This window comes from Belonocnema kinseyi, chromosome 9 (assembly GCF_010883055.1).
Source record: "Belonocnema kinseyi isolate 2016_QV_RU_SX_M_011 chromosome 9, B_treatae_v1, whole genome shotgun sequence".
NCBI classification, from domain to species: domain Eukaryota; kingdom Metazoa; phylum Arthropoda; class Insecta; order Hymenoptera; family Cynipidae; genus Belonocnema; species Belonocnema kinseyi.
In genome coordinates, this window is record NC_046665.1 from 87,112,244 (window position 1) to 87,121,504 (window position 9,261).

Consider the following 9,261-nt stretch of genomic DNA (forward strand, 5'->3'; position numbering starts at 1 on the left):
TACGGTCGAAACTCGAACCATGCCCGAAACCGCAAGGTTTTGGCGTTCTCGCTAAGTCGCGACAGAGAGTCGCGGTAGCAACGCGACAGGAATTTAATTTATGCCTAATGACACAGTCGTATGCGTACCGCCCCCGAGAGTCTATGGCGGCATGAACTCTTTGTGTCCCGCCGTAAATAAAGATATGCGCTGAAATTTTCCTCCCTTGTTACATCCGAATCCTCGAGACTTTTACTATAAGGTTACTTTACATATTCAACTCTTCCTTCCTTTATAAAATATACCCACTACAGGGATCACAGTGTGTCCCTTTTTTACTCAATCCCCAATAATTAAAATTTTATCCAAAATTATTATATTTCTACCAAATGAGATGAAATTTTATACGAAAAAGACGATTCTTCAACAAAATAGTTGAATTTTTAACAAGAAAAGAGATTTATTTCAAACTGATGTAATGGATGTGTCTTCAAAATTTATATTTTATATATTTAAACAAAAAGTATTTTAATTTTGTTTAAATGGATGAGTTTTCGTCAAAAATAGCTTTTTTAGTTAAGAAAGAAAAAAATTTTAACAAACTTGTTTAGTTTTATACCAAACAGACGAATTTTCAACCGAAAATAACAGAAATTTCATTTTTAAACAAACAGTTGAGTTGAGGTAATTTTCAACCAAAAAATTGCGTTTTTCAAAAAAAAAAAGATTAAATTTTAACCAGAAGAAGATTTTTCAACAAATTAGTTGAATTTTGGTCCAAAAAAAACTTTTCAATCGAGAAAGATGAAAAATTTCAAGAATATTCTTGAATAATTATGACAAAATAAATCTTCTACAATACATTTGAATGTTCTATAGGAAATACAATATTTTCAGCCAAAAGAGTTCATTTTTAACCAAGCATTTTAATTTACTACGAAAACAGTTGAATTTTTCATCAAAAAAGGATGACTTTCTAACAACATTTTTGAATTTCCAATAAAATAATTACATTTTCAAGCAAACAAAAAATTTTTTCGGAAGAAAAATGTATTAATTTTGAATTTGAAAAAGTTAAATTCTTCCAGAAAAGATGAATATTTAACAACATAGTTTATTATCCAACCAGAAAGATTTTGTTCGTGAAGTTTTAAAAAAATTCAAACCAACTCGATGAATTTTTAAACCAGAAAGATGAATTTTCTATAAAAAAAGTGTTGAGTTTTTAACAAAAATCAAATTTGCTTTAAAAAAAGTGATCTTTCCGCCGCAGAAATTAAGATTTTGCAAAAAAAAAACTTAATTTTCAATAAAATAGTTGAATTTGTTATCAACAGAATGCATTTTTAACATGCAAAGACGAATTTTCAACAGAAGAGTTGAACTTTTAACGAAGGAATTTTTATTAAAAACAAAATGTTAACCCAATTGTTGAATTTTTTAATCTAAAATCCGAATCTTTTACCAAACACTATTGAAGTTCTAAAAAAAGTTTATTTTCAACCAAAAAAGGTGTATTTTCCACCAAATAGCCCAATTAAAAAACTTTTATTTTTCAAACAAATTTTTAACAAAGTTGTTCAATTTGTAAAAAATAGATTAATGTTCAACAAAAAACTTAAAGTTGATATTTTAACCAAAAATATTTTAATTAAAATAATAAAAACATTTAAATTCTTCCAAAAAATGAACTTTTAACAATATAGTCGATTTTTAAACAATAAAAAATTATTTTGCTCCAAGAAAGTAAACAAAGTTTAACCAAATTGTTTAATGTTCAAGCCAAAGAGATGAGATGTTTACAAAAAGTTGCATTTTGTACGAAATAATTAAATTTTCAACCAGATAATAAAATTGTGAAATAAAACAGATAAGTTCTCAACGAAAAATATAACAGTAGACTTTTCAATCAGAAATTTTTGGTTTTTCATACTGGTTCTATTAAGTTTGCATTTTAATTGATTGATTTTTAATACGCCTAAACTGTGTAATAAAATACGCAGAACGGCCTATCAGAGAAAATGATGTTAGTTATGGCTATAGAAGCGAAAGTTTTGAAAACAAAAAACATATATTAGGATCCTCTAATAAAATACAATTAATTTGGTGTTCATTATTATGTAGCTTGGTTTTTATTATAGCAAACTTCTCATTTAAACAAATTATTATCATAATTTTTTTACTTTTTTCAATAATAATTGTTGAATTTCTGTTTTTCACTGCTTATCATAATTTTTAGCTGACTTTAAAAACATTTTAAATCAATATAAAACGGATAAAAATATATTAGAACCAAATTTGAACGTCTAGGTCTCTAGGGAAAGAAAATCAGAAAAAAGTAGGTTTAAATTGAAACTTCCACATTTTTCCATTCTTTTTTTATCTATTTTTTAATCATTAAACTTCCTGATTTTTTTCATAATTATTTTATCTCTAAAATTTGCTGAAGGATCCAAAATATTTTTTAGGCAAGCAAAAAAAAATGTTTACACAGAAAAATTACTAGAAAAGTTTCTTAAGGAAATACAGACAATTCCCGAGATATTATTTATCTTAAGTTGGACAAAAAAGCTTCAAAAATTGAAAACTACAATTATTTGGTGACGGTTAATTTTATCCGTCTTCTAATAAAAATTATCTGCCGGCGGATAATTATAGTTCTCATTTGTTTGCAAGGTTTTTATCCAACTTCAGATATATACTATCTCGGGGATTTGCTGTCAAGGCGCTACTGTTAGAGGGAACTTTTGTTTTATAATCACGAGATACCGATATGATATAAACAGTTTGTAATAATCAAATTGAATTCCCTATAAATTTACCTATAACTTAGAACTACTGGACTTCTGCAATCCTTGCCACTAAAAAATGCTGTAAAATGAAATCGAAATCTATACAAAAAAACGATATAGAACTTGATTAGTATTTTTATGCACGGTTGTAAAACATTTGCCGACAGGTTGTTTTGATTAAAGAAAGATCAATTATCGGGAAAACGTCGGACACCTTTGCGCCAGAGCTCAGTACTTGCATATTTAAAAGGGTAAAGAAAAGGGAAAAAGTAAAAGGATGTATGTAGACATAAGCTCACCCGGATACACACTTAGCTGCTCATGAGATTTACTGACAGCACATAAATATTCAAGGGGCGCCAACGCGTGCTACCAAATCCCCAAAGGCTCGCCACTACACGAACTTTGGCGGCTTGTAATAATTTTATACTGCCGTCGAATCTACGCGGCTTCCCCCTTTGAAGTTTTTTGAATCGTCGCGTCGTACGCCAAAAAAGTTCGAAATGTGTAGTTCGCTTTGGCTTCATTCCAGAAAATAACCGCAAGTCTTATCGAAGGCATATCAATTTATGATCCTGTCAAGATTTCATCCAAACCTTTCCTCTTATCTGTAACATCTATTTTTTATGTCTATTCTTGGGCAATGCCCATTTTGACCGGCGTCTACCTACTTGGCCTACTCCCAGTACCCAACTTCCCCTCACGCAGCTGAGGGACCTCAGACTGTTGCCGCCTACTACCCTTGCCAGAGGGGGTCCTTTGTAGTTAATGTGGAATAAAATAATATAATAAATACGCTGTTAACAGTTTCTATCTTAATTTATAAATAAATGTAGAAAAATTCAGACCCTGTTTTTTACCGATACTACAATTTTGCCTTTGTGTGAAATATTTTTTGGGCCACATAAGGACTGATTATTTTGTATTTTTCTGCTTGTCTGAAATAAGAAACATAAAATTTTCAAACATGTTTTATAAAATTAAGATATCAATTTCTAACGGTGTCTTCATTATAGTTTTCAACTTATTAAGGCAAGCAGCAGATCGTTGAAATTAACCAAAATCCTAGACTTCGGTTTTAATATTTAAAAATTATGAACTGCATAATTTGACCAATCTTTTGTTTCATATTATATTCCTTATTAAGTAAAAAGTACTGCCGCTGGCTAGGGCTGGCGGAAGGAGAAGCCTGTTGGTCCCTCGGCTGCGTGAGGGGAAGTTGGGTAGCGAATAGTAAATAGGTAGACCGCGATCGAACAGACAATGCCCCTATTTTCGCTGTTGTAGGGTCCACAGTCATTTCCCTATTCCTCTGCGCTTTGACTCCAAAAAAAAAAATTTTTTCAATATATTATATTAGTATGGTGTAACACAAATATAACTGTAAAAGGTCAAAGTATTAACTTTCAAAGGGCGGGGGTAGTCGAAATATCGACCACCCAATGCACACTGACTATTTGATGTTTTCGGGCAAAATTTGGTGCGTTGAATAAGAGGAAAATAGTGAGAAACATCCTGGAGACTTTTTGACCTTGATAATCGTCATTGCAAGGTCAAAAAATTTTTTTTGCACTAAAAACTCGGTTTATACATTTATCTAGATGCGCTCAGTACGAAAATATTCGTTGGCGCACAGATCATATCCATGAACTCTTCATCACAAAATGTCTTGAAAATTTCATCAGGGGAACTTTTATCATCTAATCCAGCATTAGGCTTGGCACCATGATTTTCATCAATGAAGGGATGTATGATAGGATTGAAAACACCATTTTCCGTCCACTTGAGGTCTTTTAAGGTATTTTCGAGACGTATTCCAAGAGGGAGATCGGATTCATCGAGTGACTCTGTTTCACTAGCTTCATGAGATGACTCAAGTAGATCAGGTTCGTCAGAAGATGTAGATCCATTAGATTCATCCACAGACGCAGATTCATCGACTTCTAAACGCTTATCACTTCGTTTGCTTCGAGTAATGCAATAAGTTTCATTGATCAAATAATCATCAATTGCATCACCACTAGAAGAACTCTCATCCAATGAATCTGGAACGATTCGTTTCCTACTTTTGGTTTGGCATTTCGTTTGGCATTTCGCTCTCAGGCAATAAGGCTATAATGTGTAGGCATCATCGTTCACCTTCATTTTAGATAACATGAACTGAAGAAGCTATTGTACATCTTCATGGATGTAGTTAGAGTTCATTGCACTTTTGGTAGGAAAAAGATCGTCATTCTGAGGTCAAGAATGATGTCAAGATTGTTGCCACTATTTTTTTAGTACTAGGCACATAAAAACATGCATGTACCAACTTTGACGCTAAAATAGCAATAAATAAATAAATAAATAAATGTACCACTTGACCTTGAAATCTCGATTTTCAAGGTTACGTCTGCATTCAGGATTTTTTGCATTATTTTTTTCTTACTAAGCTCCTCAAAAAACATGGGTATACCAACCATAACGTTAAGATATAAAAAAATGAGCCTGAGGTGGTGATTTTCAAGGTGCAAGGGTGTTTAGGATTTCTTTCACTATTTTTTTCGTACTCAGCGCATCAAAAAATATGGGTTTAGCAAACTATAACGCTGAAATATCATAAATCATTTTCCCTTCCCCTAAGGGTTAATTATAGTAAGGATAAAAGATCAATCTTATTCTCATGAGTATAACGATTTAATTATTAATGATCGTATTTTTAAAACAGAAAAGTTTCTTGATTAAAGCAATAATTTAACAAATATAAAAATGAATTATTTAACAAGTTTCTTTTTTTTCTTTATATCGCCGTAAATAGTATTATTAAAAAAACATCACTTCTCTTATAAAAATATTGTTGCTTCTTTTGTGCATGTAAAAATAAATGTTTAAACTTCCCCATGTTTTTTTTCCTTTTTTGAGCTCCTACTGCGCCGTGAACCCTGGGACTGAAGATTCATCTTTGGTAGAAAAGTCATGTTTTTTTAAATGAAAATTATTTATTTCTAGTTCAAAAGGGTACTATTAAATGATTGGTTTTATATTCATATGTTTAGTTGTGAATTAAAACTTTTGATTTTAAATTAACTTTATTGTTGAAAAATGATATGTTTTTGGGTAGAAAATTAATATATTCCTATTTTTATTTGTTTTATAATAAATTCTTTTTTTTTTTGCTTAAAAATTCATCGATTTTAGTAGAGTTGTCATATTTTTTGATTGAGGGTCAAGCCATTTGGTTTTCAATTAATCAGTTGTGGTTGAGTCTTCAACTACTTTGTTGAAAATTAATTCTTTTTTTCAAAATTCATATTTTTGGTTTAAAAATTCAACTGTTTTGTAGAAAGTTCGTCTTTTTGGTTGAAAATTATTTTGTGTTAAAAATTTACACTGTTGCAGTGTTAGTGAAAAATTTATCAGTTTCAGTTAAAAATTCAAATATTTTCTTGAAAAATCATGTAAAACGTTGAAAATTCGTCTTCTTGGTTGAAAATTATATAGTTTATAAAAATATATAGTTTAATTTTATAGTTTATATATTTTATATTGTATATTTTTTATAGTTTATATATAGTTTAAAAAAATAAATTTTAATAAGGTAATGCCAGACTGTTATGAATTTAATTGAAGCTTTTCCTTGAAAAGCTTTCATCTCCGTATTTTGAAAGGAAATATTCAACTAAATTAAGACATTTGTTTACTTTGCAGCGGCATATTGTCCACTTTAGCAAAAGCTTCTATTAAGAAATAAGAATTCATAGGGCTTATTTCTAAGAGGTTATAATGTATAAAGAATGTCAGTCTGAAATTCAGGAACAAGAAAGGAATGTGGAGCTTTTGTCTTTCCTAAAGCTCTCTGAAAGCCTCGGAAGTCGCTTATGACTCGGATTAATGAAACGATTCATTCTAGTTCTTTTCTCCTTTTTTCCTTGCTCCAACCTCCTCTTAGTTCTCCATTCCTCCTGAATATTTTTCACTCTTCTTCTTGCAGACCTCTTATTTATATTTTTCCCTTTTCTAATTACTCTTTCAAAAAAGAAGCGAGAAACTTTTTTTAAATGGTTGAAAAGCTAATGGAATTCCGCATCGAATTATCCCTAATGGAGATATTTTTCACTGCTTGAAGAGTCTCTTCGTGATAAATTTTTTAAAGAAGCAAAGATTTCTTCAATTTCTTACCTCGACTTCATCTCGTAACCAGACCCAGGAAATTTGTAGCAAACATCCAAAATTTATACCACATAATTTTTGAAATATTAGCTTCAATTTAAGCAATTCAACAAGTTGATAAGTTCGTATACCTTGGTAACTTATTTACTAGGGACGGGAAGATAGATTAGGAATTAGATAGACGCATAAACGAAGGTAAGAAGATTATTGGTAGAGCAGGTCCCCTTATCAGAAGCAAAAATATATCAAATAAAGCTAAAATGGCAATACATAATTCTATATTTGCACCGACTGTACTATACGGTAGCGAGACATGGACCCATCAAAAAAAGATAAGAGTAAAATTAACGCGATTGTCATGAAATTCATGCGCATAATATGCGGTAAAATTATGATGGACAAAGTACGTAACGAGATAATTCTAAAAGAATGTGGTGCAGAAGAGACGCTAGTAGACATATGGAAAAGAAATTGGTTAAGATGGTTCAGGCATGTTGAGAGAGTGCCAAATGAACGACTAACGAAACAAGTGTATCAAGGTAAAGTAAATGGCTGCGTGTCCAGAGGTAGACCGCGGAAAGAATGGTTAAAATGAGACATAAGAAGTCACAGAAACACGAGAGCCTGCATGAAGAAAGTGCATGGACATAAAAGAAGCTAGAGAAGTATGTCAGGACAGGAAAGTATGGCGGCAAATAGTTCATAAAAAGAGTGTCAGTAGAGTGAACGACGCCTGAAACAAAAGACCTTGGCCACTAATGGACCCAAGTGGGGAACCTTACATAACGACTTCGTGAGGTTCTTCGCTTGGAGTGATTGCTAGAGAGATTGATCAGCAACCTGGGTCGTAGCAGTGTTGCGGATCGAACGTGTTATTTACATAAATGACACGAGAATTCTGGATCAATATGAAAGTTTTCTATTCCTTCCACACTTTACTCCTTTTCCCACTGAGTGAGTCACGCCTACCCCGAAAGATAAATGGCTTAATGGTGTGTACACTAAAAGTTGAAAAATTTTGAGTGGTTTCCGGGATATGACAAAAAATGTCCAAGCGTGTTTCAGTTCGCGGAACCAGTGAGGCTGGCCGGCAGCTGTAATCGTTGAATAAAACTTGACGCAGATCTGCATGCACATTTTTGGCCATATCTTAGAAACCCGTAAATATTTTAAATGTTTTATTGATTTAAATTAAAGATAAGATTCCAAAGTTTACGTCCTTTGAATTTTAGTCTTTTTTAACAAGCTTTAGTATTATTTCATAAGAAATAGAATTTTTGACCAAGTAGTTCAATTTTCAACGTTCATTAGTAAAGTATCATTAGCCTATATACTATTTTTTTTCTGAATCTTGATATAACCTTTAGAATAAATTGTTCGCTAATGTAAAGTCAATCAACTTTTCTGACTCTTCGATCGATACTCTTACAACTTTTAATAAGACCATTTTTTTCTTTGTTTCAGCGATTAAGGGTACTGCGGAATAAGGAGAATTGTCGTGGTAAGTCCAAACCTTCTTTTTTTTATTTTATCAATAACATCTCTACGACATTCTCTGCATAAATTGCGACACATAATTTATATTTGTATTACCTTACAAAGGACATTTTCGTGAAAAATAGGAATTCGTAAATTTGCGAAAGCCAGCGATAAAGACTTTTTCATAGGCTATGTCGATTTATACACCGGGGTTTATGACGACCCGGGAGAAGAAAGAGGCCTGAAGATGTAGCATGTTTTCCAAGTAAATATATACTTTGATGTTGGGTAGGGTTTATGCGTGAAGTGGAGTTAAAGCTGCGCGACAGAAAATTTCACCGCGTATGAGGGTGACTGAAAAATGGGTCATTTCCCACACTTTTTAATTATGTTAGACATCACAAACTCACACACTTATGCTAAATCTTCTCTTTTATTTTTCGAATTTTTTCTTATCCTATCCTATATAAAAAATAGGTGTTCTACTACTACTATCAGGTTAAAAATAAATTTTTTTTGTTAAATAGGCATTTTTTTATGAATTCAACTGTTTTCGATTTATAAGTAAAAGATATTTTTTGTTTGAAGTATCAAATATTATATTTTTCTTTAAGTATTCATCTCTGGTATAAAATTGAACGACTTTGTCGGAAATTAGTTTTTTGGTTCAGAAATGTTCAGAAAAACTGATATTAAACTTCATAGTTTTAATTTTAAATTTATCCTTTTTAATTAAAAATTCAACTACTTGGTCAGAAATTCATTTACGAGGGTAGTTCAATAAGTCCTTAGAATGAAGTATAAAAACAATTTTTTTTTGGTAAATTTTTTTTTATTTTTCAACATAATCTCCTTGGAGCTC

At 31.3% G+C, this 9,261-nt stretch overlaps 1 protein-coding gene across 5 annotated transcripts in view; it reads left to right on the top strand.

The window, feature by feature from the left end:
* LOC117179404 (stress-activated protein kinase JNK) overlaps positions 1–9,261 on the top strand; it is a 473,020-nt gene that overhangs the window by 306,040 nt on the left and 157,719 nt on the right. For all 5 annotated transcript variants that reach the window (XM_033371160.1, XM_033371161.1, XM_033371162.1 and 2 more), the window contains one exon: positions 8,385–8,421. The gene's annotated coding sequence lies outside the window, so the exon portion shown is untranslated. The remainder of the gene's footprint in view (positions 1–8,384; positions 8,422–9,261) is intronic.